The sequence below is a fragment of the Syngnathus floridae genome, chromosome 3 (genome assembly GCF_059516105.1).
Source record: "Syngnathus floridae isolate MCC-2025c chromosome 3, RoL_Sflo_1.0, whole genome shotgun sequence".
NCBI classification, from domain to species: Eukaryota; Metazoa; Chordata; class Actinopteri; order Syngnathiformes; family Syngnathidae; genus Syngnathus; species Syngnathus floridae.
The window spans coordinates 9,995,740-10,013,097 of record NC_142415.1 but is presented as its reverse complement, the minus strand read 5'-3'; the positions used below and the strand labels follow the sequence as shown (position 1 = coordinate 10,013,097).

Here is a 17,358-nt window from a genome sequence, read left to right as displayed (position 1 = left end):
TGCTGGGTGACTTCATAAAAAGTCAAGATGCGAATTCCAGGATTCACAATATTGTGAAAGTATTATTCAAACAACACAAGGTTAATATAGTAAGAAAACCAACCAAAACCTACTCAAAATAGAAAAAGCATTTCAGGAAACAGTCGAGCATATCCAGTTTGAGGTCCATGTTTGTCCTCATTCGTACAGCAAGACAGGTCACCACACTTCTTATTTGTGGCAAGTACGTTTCATATGGTAATCGGAGCAAAAAGTTTGAGAACCACTGAGACTCACATTTAGTTTCACATCAGCCGTGACAAATGAAATCCCCTCGGCTGCAGGTGTCACAAATGCAGAACAAGATCAACCATTCAGGCAACGAATGAAAGATCACTTTGTGTGAGAAGCTTTTTTCTTTTATGTCAGAGGAAACTCCACGTTACTTTACTTTCGGTTGATCTAATTGTGCAAAGAAAGTGCACAGCTTAGTGTATTCAACTACTATGTTTTTTTTCCTAGGGTGATGTTCATGTGAAGGAAATAGAAATTTGATTGCCTCAGCAAAAGCAAAGCACTTAGCCAAAAATGGAAAATTTGTTTGGCGTGTGCATAAAATGACATGAGTATGAATGTCTTTTTGTTGGGTTGGGGTTATTTGGCCTGGCCGGGGAGACATTTGTTTGCGAGCGCATGCTTTTGTGAGGCGATGCATCACTGAAGGGTCTCGGACTTGCTTCTGCACTTTTCCCGGCATAAGTGACTCCTCGTTCCCAGAAAAGCAGTGCACTAATGCATTCTCGCTCTGTCTTTCTTCCTCCCGCTCTATCGGTCACACACTGACACCATGTGCACGCATCTCATCACCGAATGACACTGTGAATACACCTCATCAACAAATGAGTCACTCCACTACTCTGCTATTATGATGATTTCTCCCTTCTGTGTATTACATCATGCAGAGGGGCTAGGCACAGTTACATACGCTGCGATAAACACTGTTGAAAGTGCTCTACTTTGAACTGTGTCAGGTTTATTAGTCAACCTGACAGAAAAAAATATAGATAGCGTCTACTACTTTTTATCCAGAGGGATGGCAAAGCACTCTTTAGTCTGTATTTAAAGGGGACATTTGTTCCGTGTAGCCCAATTAGTTGAAACACAGTATTTTGATTAATGTTTCATTTATGGAATATGAATTAAACAAGCAAAATATGTACACCTGTTTTTATTCATCTCAGGGAGCAGCCATTTTGCAACTTGCTGCCAACTGAAAATGACATCAGTTGCCAGCTCTCGGGTTACAACTAATCACGGCTCAGGTTCACAAAACTGGTGATGGATAAAAGTGGGTGAGTTTTGCTGCTTAACTCATATTCCACAAACGCAATATTAATCAGATTGCTGCGTATAAGCGAGTAGGGGAACATATAACGAAAGAAAATGTTGGTGGTGACGTCTCCTTCAAGTGCTGATACTTGAGTAAAAAAAAAAAAAAAAGCCCAGACTTACTTTAATAAAAGTACAAAAAAGATGTACTTAATTAATCAAGTAAAAATTAATTGTTTATTATACACAGTGTGGTTGAGATTGAAAACATGCAGCTGACGTCAGAGGAATTGTCAAAAAGCATTGTACAATACATTGTTTAATGAGCATATCCGCAAAAATGAAATTCAGACTCTCGATTAAGTACATGACTCAGTAGATGATGTTTGTTGTTGCTGAATATTTAGGTAGGAATTTGTGATGATATATATATGATTGTGAGAGCAAAGATCTAAAAATGTAAAAATAGTCACAAAAAACATCATAATAAATATAAATAATAATACAAGATAAAAAATAAAAATAAAAAATAAAAATAAAGCAGCAGTTGATCAAGAAGATCATAATAAAGTCATATTAAAACTATAACAGAAATGAAAGTTTTGACACCTTGGTTTTAGTTTCCCTTCATAAATCCCCAAACTCTTTTGTCACGGTCCACTTGACTTCTTTTTTACGATGTGTTGTCTATAAAGTAATGAGCTTATTTTGACCGAGTAAGGAGTAGAAAGCTTTGATATTTATTGTCAAATGCAGGGAGTAAAAGTAAAAATTCTACCTGAAGATATACGGACAATTTACTCAAGTATAATTTGGACCACTGTTCATTGTTTAGTTTGTTCTGATTTAACTGGAATGCGTTTAGCGAAAACAGGAATGTGGTTGCATGCTGGCACTGAGGGCTAACTTTAGAACCACTGCTCCACAAAAGTGTGTCACATATTTCAGTGCGCTTCCTCACCATGTCCCTGGGGTTAAAGGTATAGAGTGAAAAGCGCTTTTTCACTGTCCCATTGATTTCAATACGCCATTTTAGGACAAGCTTAAGGAAGATCTGCAAGTGGCTCTGCACACTCAAAGCCATTACATCAATTGCAAACCTTCTTCAATGACAGATGGTTGCACTCTAATCAATAGGAGTGTTCATGTAGCATAATCGCAGAATTTCATGTCAGTGAGAGCTAGTGTGTTACTCGAGGCACGGCAATATTACATACACCAGCGGCAAATTGGTCCCCCGTGCTTTAATCACCGTCTGCAGTTCAAATCATTGACTTTGCAAAGTATTACATTGTGTACTGTTATATTGTGTTCAATGGCGGTGATGTATTGAAAGGATGCCTGATGTGGCGAAATTAATTGCAGTTCACTCGCGAGGTTCTTATATTAATACAAAGCAAAAGAGAAAATTGAATTACTGTACGAGTGTAAGCGCTACAACGATGCTTAACACAGCAGAACATTGTCTTAGTTTAATTTATTGGGTGCTTAATTGTTATTATGTACTTTAGTGCCAAATGATAGTCAAGGTGTAATTCTGCTGTGTAAAAAGGATACTTTCCTTAGGCCACTTTTCTCGTTTGAGCACTATTTTAAGCTCACTTTATGCTGTTCAAATTAAGCATCTCGGAGTTGCTGCAAGCTTGTCGTGTTAATGGCATCATCCCACATTGTGCGGGGAGGAGGGCAGATTCATCTGTATTCCCTCAATGTGTCTGTGCGAAAATCAATAAATGCAAGCACAGCTCCTCGCTTCTGACGCCTGTCCCTGTCTTTGCAGGTTGGACTAATAGAAAAATAATAATTAAATCCGAATCACCAGATTAATTTGTTTTCCATCAGTCTCAGGAGAGTTTTTTTTTCTTGTTTCTTCAGCGCTCATTATACTTTCTAATCAACACACACACACACAAAACTCCTCAACAGACATGCGGTCTCCCTTCCCCCCCTTCTCTTCCCTGTGGTGCTCTTTCTCGCATTGCAGTCATTGTGCTGGCACTTATTATGTTACAAATGACTGAGGTACGGCAGCCATTCTCAGTGTGTATGCAAAGAGGGCCCACCCTTCTTTGCGGCTAGTGCCTTCTCCTAATGACGATGCTCAGAGTGGCCCCCCCTCCTTAAAAAAAGACACACACATGCACGCGCGCGCGCACACACACATGCACACACTCTCCTCATTCTGCCCACTCTGCTCTTCCCACCCCCACACGCTCTCCATAATGAAGATTCTCCAATGCAATTAAAAAATCCTTGCTTCTCCCCGCTACTGTATGACAAACACTGTCATTCCTCACGGCCTGTCAGCACTGCGACGAGAGTAGATGGAGAAATACAGCAGGGGGGCCAGAGGCTACACAGGCAGATGGCGAGGATTTTGTTTGAAGAACTGCAGCCACCTCCAACCCCCCATCTCAACAGGTAATGGAAAAAAGGAGCACAGAGAGAGAAATCAATGACCTCGGAAGATGGAGAACATGCGTATGAGGGTCATTCTAGAATCAGAGGAAAATTCCATTCAAATAATGCAGACGGAAACTACACTTATTATGTAAATCTGTTTGTCCTGAGACAAAAATGTATGTGTAGGTGTTGTAACAGTGATTCATAAATATGATCTAAAATACCAAATACTCTTAAGTAGCCCCCAAAATAGCTTTTTTCCCTCTTGTCCCTACCTCATTATAACCAAGCTAAATATTAGATATAAAAGAAAAAATACTTTTCTTGAAATGAACTTTTTGGTATTTTAGTTGAAATATCTTCCCTGTCATTGATATAACATTTTGTATTATAAAAGACACATTTAGTAAGAATTGTGCTCTAAACTTGTCTAAATCCTCTTATTAAAAAAATTATAACCATCAAGAAGAAGAGGAAAATAGTGGCTACATGACTCGGGAGGAATGAGATCATCAAGCTAATTGCTTTGAACATGAGATGACCTAAGGTAAGTCCTCTCTTCTACTTTATATATATATTTCAAGATTTTCAGCCACAAACAAAACATCGAGTGTTCTTTGAGCAACAACCCGCTGGCATTGATTTACAACCCTGTTACTGTAGAATAATACAAAAATTAAATGAGGATTAATATGAATTGTAACTTTATTTAATTTTAAAAGATTTATTCAGATATATGTTTTAAACATATGTTTTTCAAGTGGCTGAATATCTGTCATGAGGTTGTTCCAAACATAGCAGAAATATACGACATGACAAATAAAATACCTCATAAAAAGTGTTGACAACCAACCTAGACACAAATAGTAAACCATGTGATGGTTTGCATAAAATTATGGAACAAAAAATCAGATTGTCAAAAACATTGGTGCCTAAACAGTCCTCCATCATGTAAAATGCTTATAACAAGAGACCGAGGTTGTCTGGGACCATCCTCCAAGTCAAAGAATCACCAATGTCCACCAACTTTCTCCGGGCTATCGTATGTAAGCCCTCAACCTACTCTTGAAGATTTGCACGTGGTAGGTCTGAAGAAAAGAGTGAGCAAAATTCTGTTGGACGCACCGCACCCTGGACTGACTGAAACCACCTCTCCCAGCTTCGTGACGCCTGTGAGATATAAGACTCACGTGCGCGGAAGGTCAGCCATCTTGCATCGCTAACTACACCAATTAGACTAGTCATACAAGCAAAATGCATCGGTGGTAACTGCAAACACGCAAACTGCGTAGGTATGCCTACATCATTTACGGCACACATTTGTAATATCGGCAATATTAGGCATTTTACAGCTGACCCTCTGCGCACCTCAGACCGCGCAGTGGTCACAGATCGTGTCTTGACAGCCTCTACTCAAGTAACTCAGAACTAACATCCAAATTTAATCACAAAAATATTTCCCAGACATTTGCACGGATACATTTAAAAGGGGCCACACATGTTGACATTGGCAGAGAGGAGGAAAAGGCATCAAATATTAAGGGTCATTTTCATTGTTTATGAAGCGTTAACATGAATGTGCCTGTAAACCAACACTCCATGGAGGTTCTAACAATAATTAGAGTTGAGTTACGGGGTGTCTACAAAGTAAAAGTGAGCAGTTTAATTGTGTGAAATACTAGTTAAAAATAGATGCAGCCCAGCAATGATGTGACGAAGCGATGTGCCAGTTGTTTCACCCATCCTCATTGGGGTGGGGCATTTATGAGCAGTTGCCCACTCCATCTGCAAAAAAAAAAAATCCCCCATCGCCCCACCCCCTTGTTGTTTTCCAGTTGAATGAAATAATCTTCCCCCGTCTGGAAACCCAGTCTGGGTCAGAGGGCCTGTGCTCAGCCTGTTGCTTATTGTGTGTTCAGAAGAGGAGGTAAAGAATACAATTAGGCACAGATGGCTGTCTTTGCCAGGCAATGTATTGATCTCACCCAGAGGAAGATCTGTCCTGTTTCTGTTTTTTGTTCTGACAAATGCCGTCTCATGTTGCGCCCGTTTGCAACTGATTTGTATTTGTTTGATCAAGTATCACCCGCTCAAAGCTCACCAACTGGTCAGCTAGTGAGACTGTGTGCACATTTAGCTTTCGTCCCCCACTTCAAATTGCAGCAAAATGGCTGTATGCATCAAAAAGACAGTCTAGTAAATGCTGAGGTAGTAATTAACAGTAAAAAGGAATCGCTAATATTTTGAAAACTGATAAATTATTAGGATACTGTTTTTATCAATTTCATTCATTGTCGAGTCCCAGGGCACACACAAATATTCACACTCACAATCACACAATTTGGAGTGGTCAATCGGCCTACCATGCATGTTTTTGGAACGTGGAAGGGAACAGGAGTACCCGGAGAAAACCGAGCAAGATACACTCAATAAAACTTTATACTTTACGTCCTGAAATAAAAAAAGATTGCATACATGAAATAAACTGTTTCAATACACAGAAACATATTGAGTCTGACTTTTCATGATTGAGCTGTTTTTGTGGTATGAAGCATGGACCATAAAAATGTGGCATACTTAAGTGGGAAGAAAACCAAAACAAAAGCCAAGAAGGAAAAGTAGGTTCTGGATGCTTTTCTTCAATATAAACATTCAAAACAAATTTGATTCTTGACATTTTACAAACTATATATTTTAATCTGATGTACTCAATAAAATATAGATTTCATATTTCAAAAAATGACTACGCACATGATACAAACATTTTTGCGGTTACTTCAGTTAGCTCACGGGCCTTTTGAGTGATTTTGTTTGGTATTTGTATTTGACTGTTTCTCTTTTTCACGAAAGGGCTGAAAGTGCATCAGCAACTTTTCTTCCATTTCACTCGAACTGCAGTGTATAAAAAGCTTGCTCGTTATCTACTCACAATCACAAAGTATGTATAAAGAAATAAAATAACAGTTTGGAGCTCAGCAACTCTTAAGTAAATGTACCATTGTCCTTATTTGTGTTTTCCCAATTTTTTGAGTATGCAGGAGGCATCTTAGAAGCACTTAGAAGTCTTGCTAATTATTAGGGCTGATACCGACCACAATCGTGGAATTCCGCAAATAATTGATGCAACCCTAAAAGTGATTAGCGTTGTGGATATTAATAGTTCAAACCATAAATATACCACAAGCTATGATCCTAAAATATGTAGGAAGCTGCTCAAAGCATTCCATATGTTTACAAACTTACTGTAGCTAGTATTTTTCCATTAATAATTGAATTCTGTGTTTTTTCTATGAATAGCTGATAGATTCTAGCCTCTAAAAGTCAGTCAATAGGCGAAAAGATTAATCATAAACCCTAAATACTATGTGGGGGCACATAGTAGGCTTGAAAACTTTTTATTTGTGGGAGTTATTGTTTTTCAGCATTGAAATTAACACAATCAATAATTATACAGGGTTTGTCTAGATGAGAAACCTAAGAAGTTAGTCAAAATGCATCAACTAGTGACATAATCCTTTTTTTCCATCAAACTTTTCAGAATGGGGTTGGGGTGGCTGCATGTGGACAGACTGTGAGGGAGGAGTACTTTTTCATTTTTTTTTTAATGACAGACATTTCTCTTAAAAAATGACAACATGCTTGAAAAAAGTTTTAGAAGGCGTTCCTTGCACTTGGGAACATGTATGGGCTCGTTTTATTACATTTCGAATGACTATTTGCATACAACCCTTTACATTGGGCGCTTGAAATCTTAAAATATAATTTTTAAAATGAATGCAAACAATAATACAATGGGTATGTAATGTGAAATTAAATGAAGGGTGAATAGGTAAAGTAGGATTTGGCTCCGCATGGTCAAAATGCATGACTAACCTTTCTGACTTGACTTTCTCGATTTGAGGGATGTCGACATAAAGTAAGACGCATCCTTTTTTGTATGGCCGTTACGTACTTGGAACGTCTTTAATGTCATGTCGCATTTCAAAGTAATAACGGTCAACGACTGCATTCTTGTTGGTTGCCGAGGGGCCGCTGCACAAATAAGAACTTTTTTTTCCCTCTTTGTGTGGCAGTAGAGAGCCGACGACGTCAGGTTCCTTGAAGTGGAGCCTGAATAAACCTTGAGAAGACTCTCCTTCAATCTGCTTACACACACACACACAAACGCACGCACGCACGCACACACACTGCGAGACTCAATTACTGCCCAATTCCCCTTCTTTATCATTCGTCATCGACCTCTTTCATAACCAAAAGCGACCCAGAGAGGTGGAAAAAGAAGCTAAACACACGAACAACCCGGAGCGTTATCTGAGCCTTTTAATCCACGTTGGAAATAAGTAAAGTGCAAAGTAAAACAAGGTAAGTGTTTTGTTTTATTTCACTGTGACTGACTGACGCCGCGTTTTCGCTCTCATCACATTCAACTGGAATCGCTGCTTTGTACCTTCGCTGTTTGTGGTTTACACTACTTGAAAGCTTTAAATGAGTTAAAATCGAAGAAGTTTTGTTGTTCTTAAATCCACGAACCAAGTGTTCCTCTGCACTCTTCGCGATCATTTGATAGTCGGATAGATGGTCTTTTGTGTTGCCTTGCTTGTTTCTCTTCTCACGCATCGCCTCACTCAACTCATTTGCCTTCTATTTTGTCCCAACGCGTGTATTTATGAACATATTCAACTTTACGGTGGCTTCGTGGTGCTTTGGGCTTTTAGTCAATGTACGCGGCTTTCGTGGATGTTTTCTATCGCTGACTGATTGAAAGGGACACCGCCGTCCACTTTAACGACGACAAAACAAACTAACCGCATATGTAACATGTAATTCCCCAAGGTTGGTTTCGATTTAGTCCTCAATATTTGCTTCTCTCTCATCCACTTCTCCACCACCGTTAGTAGTGCCCCCCGGTTTGGTTGTTTGGTTGGTCAAGACACCCAGCGCGGGGGGGAGACGAGCAGCCATCGAGATCGCTTTCTCAAACCGTGAAGCTGAAAATGTATCCCTTGAGTGCGTGTATATTCCCGATGTTGTCCGTTTCTCTGCCCCCTGCCAAAAACAACAAGCCCTTCGCCATCTTGGCTATCTTTAATGTGTCCCCTCCACTCCACACAAACAACTCACCTTCTCATGCTTCCACGTTGTGCTCCCAAGTTTTACAACAAAAGTTTTTGACTAAAAAAACATAACTCAAACGCTGGTGTGGATGACGAAAGAGCAGACGACGGGGGTTTGACTAGTTTGTCTTTGACGTTTATGGTGGCAAATGTAACGAGCGGTTGAGTTAGCTGTTGAGTGGACAAGACGTCGGTGCTCATAAAAGGCGATATAGCTCGTCATTTTCGAAGGGCAGGTGGATATAAAAGAGTTAAGGCCACAGCTTCTCCTTTCACACAAATATGCTTCTATTACTTAGGTTTGGTTAAAATGTGATTTCAAGTGTAACCAAGACGTAGAGCTTTGTTTATCTCTTGAATGAAGCAAACGGAACCCGAGAGAGGGGAGCAAGGGAAACAAGGATGTTAATTACGCAGAATCTTATTAAAGGGAGAATTGTCTGTGTCAATTCTGTCCAAATAGCACGAATTAATCTGAAATGAAATGTCTTTTAATTATTGTAAGCTTGTTAACATAAAAGTACATTGATTGGGTGAAGACAGTATCTCTTGTCTGTTGTAATCCATGCTCAGCGATACTTAAAAAAAAGAGAGGCTCCATTAATCGTCATAGCGTTCTCTTTCTCTTATTCTACTTATTGTTGCACACATTTTGAGATAGTGGAGCTAAATTTGAGCTTGCGTCTTATGTCCAGAGAGACAGCAATTACCTTTCATCTTTTATTTTAGCTACTCCCATGTACACACATTGAGTCAGTGGAGCTAAACTTGAGCTCAATGTCCAAAGGGGACAGGAAAGGAGAAACCAAACCAAACAAGCAAATGCTTTGAAATGGAAAATGTGATCATTTCACCTCCCACCTCTTTTGTTTGGCGTTTATTGCTGCAAAGCCGGTGTGCCGAGAAGCAGATGTTTAACCAAACATGAAGGCGCAGAGCCCCCTGTCCTTATGGGGATGGTGCTCCCTCCTCACGCTGCTGATGCATCGACATGACAGCTGCTTGATTTCATGGAGCTGCTTAGAAGCCATTAGTAATATCACTGGCTTGAAAAACGGCAATGTATCTCAGGTTTTCAAATTGTCTAATGTCGCTCTCACTTTTGTTCACAATGTGCTGCAGCTGAATTTACAGTACAACCAGACATTTACCTGTGGTACGTTGACTGATTTTTGCCATGACTATGGATGTGGAGGTCATTGTATTTGCCACAAAATCTGCAAATTGTACTTGTAAATTGATATTAGAATGACATAATTCAATCAAACTTATTGGTTCAGTGTTCATTCCATGAATTCTGGCATGCTGGTATATCTCCAGTGGAGCGAATGAACGAGGCATCTTCACAGAGCTCTTCACTTTGCCACTTCCACTATGGCTGCAAATTTGACATGTGATTCAATGCTCAAGGCGGAATGAATGAATATGTATTGTCCATAGTAATAACTGCCAGTGGACATAGAGTGTTGCAAAGAACAGTATATATGCAAAGATATGCAAGCAAGTAGTCAGTTCGGTAATAATAATAATGATAATTGCTCCTCATCCCTTTAAGACTGAGGTTTCCTTTAAGTGGGCGTGACTTCGTGAGTCACATCAGCAACACTGACTCCACCCCCAAAGCTGATTACCGCTCCTTAGTTCTGTTAGGATCCACTCCATGCTTCTTGTGTTTTCATTTTGGATTTCTATGGTCGACTGTTTGGCCCGTTCAATAAATAGATGAAAGTGCACTAATGACCCTTTTTTCCACTACTTGAGCAACCAGCTACTTGCTGGTTGGACATATTTTATCTTGCAAAGCAAAAAATACACCCAGGTATAGCTCGTAACTTGAAAAACTCATATGATGCTACTTCTATGTCAAGGTAGCACTGTACTAACATTTTGTGCTTTTCCACATTTTTAAGAGCAGGCAGGAGCCAAAGGTTAACAAATCTGTCAGGGGTTGTTTGCTTTGTTGCTTTAAAATAAAAGCACCCAATGCTACCTCAAGCAAACTCTAACGGGTTTAATACGCAGTCTGTCTGTCATTCTCTTGTATTGGAACTGTTGTTTTTGAAGCGATAAAGGACGAACTCCGCTCAACATGAACACTGAGGAATTAAGGATAGACATAGTTAAGCCCTATTTGCATGTCTACCAAAGTCACAGCAAATGGTTGCTATTGACTAAGCTGATTAGGTGAAATTAGGTTCACGAGCTCTGTCTTCTTGGGGTGCTGAATCTGACAGAACTTGGACAGCTTTGGAGAATACAATCCCGAGTGCACACAAAGCTTGTATGCACTATAATCCTTTATTACTAAATATCTTTTGGGAGACATGCGACCCGAGCTTTGGATGTTAAAGAATATAGAGATTGTTTAAGTCTGTGTGTTTTAATCAATAGGTTTTTGTCTCAAAATCAAATTAGCTTCTGACTTAGTTCCTGACTGTCATGATGTTGTAAGATTTGCAGCAATGATTTACTTTGATGCCATTTAAGTTCAGTCGAAAAACTGAGTTTAACAACAAAGTAGATTTGACAGATTATTTTAATAGCTGTTTTGTTAACTGTATTGGTGCAAATATGTTTTCCATTTGTTTTGCTTTAAGATTACGCTGCAATGTTTTCTCAACATCGTTTTTGTACTGAACTCTTGTGTGATGTCAGCGTATCACACAAGCTCCTCAGTAGACTGCCAAATGTTGTCAGCCGTTGTATGATACAGCTTTTGCATCGCAACTTTAACACTGCAAACTCTTTCTTGTGCTTTTTGCAACATTTTATTTGTATTGATGAATACAGAAGACTGGCCAACAGGTACTTAAAGCTGACATGATTAGTGAGCATTTAAATCGGTACATTTATATCAGGGGTGCACAAAATTAGATTCACAGACCAATTTTGGCATCATATACATTGATACTGTTACATGTTTATGCATTCCATAATCAAGCACATAACTCAATTTACTACTAAAATCCACCAATGGAATGTTGAAATCCCAATAATCCATTCTGACCCATATAAAGATTGTTTTTTAAATTACTGATTGTTAAATAATAAATATTGCACTGCATTGTAAAATAGAATTATAAAAAGAGTAAGCAAGAATGTACAATAGTTGTTTTTAAGTGTGCTATTAGGTTAACAATTTAGTATTTTTGTTTGACTGTCCCGTTAGTGTCTCAAAATGCATCGCCGTCTGTAGTGCTTCTTCTTTTTACACCACTAGCCGTATCTTACGATTTTCTGCTACGAAGACAAAAAGTGTAAATAAATCCTTGAGTTTTGGTTGCTCAAGTCAAGCTACCGTTGTAATCAACAAACTTTTAATGTCCTCATTATTGCTCTAACATTGGTTGGCGCTGCTTTTACAAGACAGTAGTACATGATTAGTGTCATGTGATTAGTGTGAAAATAACAAGGGAGTTATAGCATTTTAGAAGTGCACGAAAACCAATGTCAACTGCATGCGTGACTGTTATTCATGCAGTGATTTTTGGGTTAGTCAAAGACTGTTTTCTGCTCCTTGCCAAGGTTCGATTAATGAATCGTCTCACTAAAGACCTTCAAATAAACACTCTTTTAAAGAACAATCATCTTGGTGCAGTTTGCTCTCGTTTTGCTTTAAAGTCCTGTGAAATGTGGCAACGAATTTATTTTAGTGGGATTCAAGGCCACTAGCTACGCCAAACTCCTGAAAAATGTTTCTCTTATTATCTGAAGTTTAAATGTCAGTAGTAATTTTATATCATAATATATTATCGTTATGGTATATAACATTATTGCAAAATCATATCTTTACGCATTTCATTAGATTGTATTTCACATGGTTCTATTTTTCTGGATGCAGTCTCGAGTGGACAAAGTATAGATATTCCCTAAACAGAACTGTTGCATTAAAGTGACTAAAGCCAGACTTGTAATTGCCTGTAAATTCTTAAACTGACAGTTGAGCTCTTTAAAAATTGGCACGCACTATTGACAAGGAAATTCCTCTTGCTTGTACATACTTGGCTGAAACGAAACAAAACGTTGGTCTACATTTAAATAAAAACGTATTCTGTGTTGTATCCGTCCATAACAATAAAAGAATAATACCGGTCAACGAAAAGTTTCAAAACCTAACCCTATTTCGACAATGATTAATTGGAGGCACGATTGATAATGACCATCTGGGAACTCTGTCAAATCTGTGCATGCGAGTGCTGATACAGAGCTGTGAAATCTAGAGACCATGCCGAGTTCTTGTCTGTATTGAGCAAACATTCGTACAAGTCAGAACTCCTGCCCATATTGTCTCTCAACAACCTTTTACATAGAACGTGCACACCCAGAAAACAATAATTGCTAATGAAATATACCAAGCAGTGAGAACTTTAACAGATGTGCAGTAGGAGACATTAATCCTATACAGACTAATGGCCCTTTGAGAGGTAGATGCATTTTAGTGAAAGCTCTCGGCATCTAATTGATAATGCCTTTTATTGTTACAAATTCAGTTGGGGATTCTCTGTATTGGCCTCAAACTGATTTGCGCTGTTTTACGGGCCCATGCAGCCAGCTTATTTATTGATACGGCTGATCCGTATTTACATGACCTCACAGGTTAATGTCCTGTCAGTTGGAAAGTTGGTTCACATTTAGATGAGTCACCTAACCTTATGTTGCTTCGTTGTTTTTGTCCAGCAAGTCCTGATCATCATCAGGTTGCACAAATAACTCTTAAAAAAAAAAACAGCAACACCACCAGGTGACAACTACTGTTAAATGTGAATAGCTACTGCGACTTCAATGAGTAATGCATCCGCTTTTTAAAAAGCCAATGGACCCGGGGGCATGTTTGCTTTTGCAGAAACAAGTGAACAAATTGAACAGTTCATTAAGACTGAGCCGATCAAGCCCCATGTTGGTTTTCTTTGTATAATGTGCAGTTTACACACGGCGGCTTAATGACCAAACAATAGCCGGCATAACGTATAAAATGGGTCACCCCCGTGTTGACTTTCAGGGGACAGAAGACGGCGGACAAATTTGGAAGGGAATGGTGATAAGCTGCTTCTTTCTTCCCCCTGGGTCTTTATATATCATTCAATGTGAGAATTTCCTTGATGAAAGTCAAGGTTGTTTGTGCACGCTCTGCCTTGTTTGGATCCCCGTTTTCCACCAGGAAGGCAAAAGGTTGAACCCCCCCCCTTCCTCCTCTAAAACAGATGCCTTGTGAAATTCATGGCGAGTTTTATTTATTTTAATGAAGTCTCCAAAGGTCTTGGCGTGTGTTTTTTTTTGTCCTTCAGAGCTGTTTTTCTTTGTTTTGTACATTAGGGAGGAAGTGAAAACCTAGATGCACCACCTCCAATATTTTTTGCTCTGTGAGCAGAAAGCATCAATTTAATGTGCTCTCTATAAAAAGAAAGTGTCAGGAAAAAGCGTGACATTGGGAAACTCGCTCATCCTGTTGAAAAAGATTCACATAAGTGTTGCTTCGGCAAGACAATCACCAAGGCTTCATTTTGTTTAAGTAGGAACTTCATTCTGAAAATGCCAACTAGGTTGGGATACCTGCCATTTTCTTTTGATGTTTACAACACCTCAACACTCTCCATCTGCAGCAGGGGGGCGTGCCTTTATACTTTTCAACCAAATTCCTCCCTACACTGGCTGCGCTTTGATGGGGAAAGGGATTCTGGGAATGGGAAAAATCAGAAGAGGGCTTTGGATGAGGGAATAGTATTAGTTTCTCTGTTGGGGTGCCTCTTGGGTCAGATGATGGTACTATAGCGGAGCTTGTTGCAGGCAGGGAAGACCGTGGGTCTTGGCAGGTACTAACAAATATGCATGAACACATACATAGGAGGTGTGAGAATACAGGCATCAGGGCTTAGGGATGGGACACCGACACACACGCTTACACACACGCTTACACAAATGCATACGACAGCCCCCCTTTTATTGATCTTCAGCATTTAAAATCTGGTCACTGCTGCCACAAAAGCTTTTCTTTTAGCTGTGCTGGCAAAGCCTGCTCCAGGCTGAGCCAGAATGTTAAATATTTTAACTCCCACACAATGCCATGAGAAATGACAAGGGTAGAGGAAAAAAAACCAAACAAACAGGAAATCAGTTTGAAGCTGTGCAATAGCTTGATGTGTATTTGTACCAAAGCATGTTTTATGTAAGCGCTGCTTGTGCAAATCATCAGCTGTACATATGCAGCATCCTTCACATTTGAAATTCATAGGAAACTGATATTTATCTGAAAAATAAGCCATAAAAAGAAACTAGGTGTCAGTTTGAATCATACTTGTGACCTACACAGGCCTCCCTTGTTAGCAACGCAGGCTGAACTCCTTGCAGTGACTGACTGGATTAGTCATTACTGGCCCTAGCTGGGACAAGCTGCTGTTTTTAGCGTTTTAAGGTTACAAAAGGGGACTCATGTTAAGAGAAGTGACTCAACTATGCCTAATCCACAGAAGCTCCATCACACGAAGTGATAAGCTGAGTACATCAGTCACTGCCATCTCCACGTTTGAGCACCATTTGTTTCTTGTAGCGTGCGAAACCCCAGTGTAGAACTTTTATTGTGGAAATGATTTGTGTGTCTCAGGTGATGACGAAGAAACGGTGCCTGCCATTAGTGCTGTTCGCATTTCAGCATAATATGACTGGAAAAGGTCACAGCCCAATGCATTGTTAGTGACAGCCCAACACTGCGGAGAACATCATTATGGCGCATTATGATTAAAAAAGACCACAAGGAAGACAAACCACAAGCGTTTCCGTATGGAGCTGATCCTGCTACCGCTGTTGTTTTGCTAAAAGAGCCCAGCCCGTCTCCGCTCGCTTGTGGCATTGTTCCCCCCCCACCCCCCCATCCCCCCTTTTCTATCTGTCCCTCGCTTGTGCTCTCGCCTTCTGAACGATGACACTGAGAGACAGCTGTAACGTGAGACGCGTCTCGATCCTGGCAGGGGCTTGGAAAACCGAGGTGGAAGAAGGGAGGGAGAGGCCTTTATCTGAGACTGGGGCCACTGACCTCCCTCATTCCCCTTCTCCTCCTTTCTCTGTCTTTGCGTCTGGTCACATATCCTATCCTCCCCCACCAACTGAAGCTTAGGGCTCCACTCTGAAAAAGTGGAATGTGAGGAGGACATATGGGGGTAGATGTGTCCTCTTGGTTGTGCCTTTTTTTTTCTTGTAACATTTAAATCATTTCTCAGCATCTCACTTTTGATCTTTTTGATAACATTCAACATGTGCTGAACATAACACGAGTCGGCGAATGTATGTTTTTTCACGGTCACTGACTTAGTCAACGCAACACGCAGATGGAAACAGTGACACATCCCCCAAACTCCAGGCGACGGTTGCTAAATCCTCAGCGAGAGCTCCCGTGTGTAATCCAAACATTTAGAGCTAATTTAAGCATGCAGGCAGCAGCAGCATCCTTTAGGAAACAACAGCTCCCTCACTCTCGCGCTCTTCCTCCCTCCATCCACCAAGACTTGTGTTTATGAGCGAATGTCTTCTTGTAGCTGGAGGGAAATGAAAGCACTCAATCACTCACCTGTCAGAGTACTTCAGAATCCATCCCACGCGCACACACATACACACACACGGTAACAGATGTGCATGCGCACTTAACCCTGAGGGTTTGACAGGACTGGCCCTTTATTGACTCCCTTGATCAAGGAGACAGTAGATCCATTTAATAGAAGCTCACGTGCATGTATGCGCACACATAACACACATGCATGCTGAAATAAACGTGGATCCAGATTTGGCCTTCTTCCCAGCACTTGTGTAACCTTTATTTGTCATGCCACAGAGCTTGTTGTTATGTAAAATCACTGGTGAGTTGGGTGTTATTTGGATTGGGGAGACAACTACTTGGCTGTCAGTTTGCCTTCATTGGGAAATTGGTTGACGGTTTCCCTGTATGTATTTTCTGAATATTCGCTTCCGTTCACATCCTAGATTTTCAACCTTGGTTTCAGCAGACCATAAAATCAGCCAAACACTTGGAAAATGTGTTACGGTCCGCTGAAATCAAGGTTGAACTCTTTGGCCATCTTAAGGCTTCAGCTGCAACTCGAACCTTAGTCGTGGTGAAAGAAATTATGAACAGTTCTAGATAACGGTCAGTGCTTGAGGCTTCTGCTGAAAAGCAAAGCATGACAGGAAAAGCACATTGGGAGCACTTTAAACGACTCATCCAACAAGTTTGTTACTCATAAAGGTTTTTACATTTGAAATATTTACTATGTTACTGTAATGTGTTCCGCCTCTCCAATATCCTGAGTTGATGTTCTGACTTTCAGGATTCCGATTGCTGTCTCCCATTCTTTTACTTCTAATATTGTCATGCTCGCTTGGGATTGAACTGTTGAACGTTGCTTACGCTCTGCTGCAAATCGGTTCTGACCAGACCTATGTGACGAATCGGTAGCTTAGCAATTAACATGTCTCCACTGTCTTTACTTATTACTCGCCCTCCTTTAGTGATAACAGTGCTTCCAGAAATCAAGCTTTTTGCTCCCAT

General features: G+C 40.1%; 1 protein-coding gene across 9 annotated transcripts in view; it reads left to right on the top strand.

The window, feature by feature from the left end:
* Nucleotides 1-7,756: 7,756 nt before the first annotated feature.
* Nucleotides 7,757-17,358, top strand: part of baz2ba (bromodomain adjacent to zinc finger domain, 2Ba) — a 77,158-nt gene continuing 67,556 nt past the window's right edge. For 7 of the 9 annotated variants that reach the window (XM_088370676.1, XM_088370677.1, XM_088370679.1 and 4 more), the window contains exon 1: nt 7,761-8,073. The gene's annotated coding sequence lies outside the window, so the exon portion shown is untranslated. Of the gene's footprint in view, nt 8,074-17,358 lie in introns of all 9 variants that reach the window. The other 2 variants (XM_088370681.1, XM_088370684.1) reach the window with 2 other exon arrangements.